The sequence below is a fragment of the Elephantulus edwardii genome, unplaced genomic scaffold, assembly GCF_000299155.1.
Source record: "Elephantulus edwardii isolate Elephantulus edwardi_28Jun2011 unplaced genomic scaffold, EleEdw1.0 scaffold00137, whole genome shotgun sequence".
Taxonomy (NCBI): Eukaryota; Metazoa; Chordata; class Mammalia; order Macroscelidea; family Macroscelididae; genus Elephantulus; species Elephantulus edwardii.
Window position 1 is genome coordinate 1,020,535 of NW_006399887.1, and position 1,058 is coordinate 1,021,592.

Sequence of the window (1,058 nt, forward strand, 5' to 3'; positions counted from 1 at the left end):
CCTGTCACTGACAATATTGTACTTCAAGATGGATCTAGCAATGACTTTTTTAACTATGAAAGCAACTCCATTTTTCCTCACCTTTTCATGTCCAGAGTAATATATTATATGATCATACGACTCAAAATGCCCCATGCCAGTCCATCTCATCTCACCAATGCCTACTAAATATGCATGACAAATTAGTTCCTGTTTCAAGTTCTACTCCCAAGGCAATGCCATCAGGCACCCATTTTTTGGAATGCAACAGTTATTTCCATGACCATTGGATCCTTAAATATAGTAGCAGTTTAGGATGATCTTTCTCCAAATATGAAAGTTGCTTGCAGTTAAAAGCTCCATTCCCCTTTTGTCTTATGAATTGTACTGTATCTTCATACTTTGTTCCACCTTCAGTTAATACCAGGGCACCAAGCCCTGGAGCTCTCCAAAGACCTGTAACACAATGAAGAGCAATAAAGAAAGCAGATCCTTTGTGAATTTTTTTTACAAGCCTTTACCCGTCATCAACAGTCTGATTGGATGGTGATGCACCATCATCAAAAGGCCAGTTGAAAACATGGATGGTTTCTTTTTCCACAACTGCAGTGTCATAAATTTCTTCCCATACTCTTCCTATTGTGGTAACTCCATACTTCTTAAGTTCCTCTATAAATTTAAGTTTGCATTGATGGGATTGTGTATTATAAGACATCTCATGTTCTTGTATGGGACTTCCACATGAGCTGGGCGGTTCATTCAAGCCATGCTAATTAAGTTAAAAAGACTCAAGAGTTCCTATCTCACCACATCCTCTCCAACATTTAATATTTGCTGCCTTGCTAACTTTGCCACTGCCACTGGGGTAAGATGGTATCTCATTGTGGCTTTGATTTGTATCCCTATTATTGCCAGTAATTTGGAGCCTTTCTCTCCTCTGTGAAAAATATTTTCATGTGTTTTGCCCATTTTGTAATTGGATTATCAGTCTTTTTCCTCTGGACCCTGTAGGATTCTCTCAACTTTCATTATAAGATCCTTGTCTGAGATGGTATTGCCAAATGTTTGTTCCCAGTTAG

General features: G+C 38.5%; 1 pseudogene; it reads right to left on the bottom strand.

Annotated features, from left to right (window-relative positions):
• Positions 1 to 201: 201 nt before the first annotated feature.
• LOC102857043 lies at positions 202 to 747 on the bottom strand (annotated as a pseudogene).
• Between the last annotated feature and the right edge of the window lie 311 nt (positions 748 to 1,058).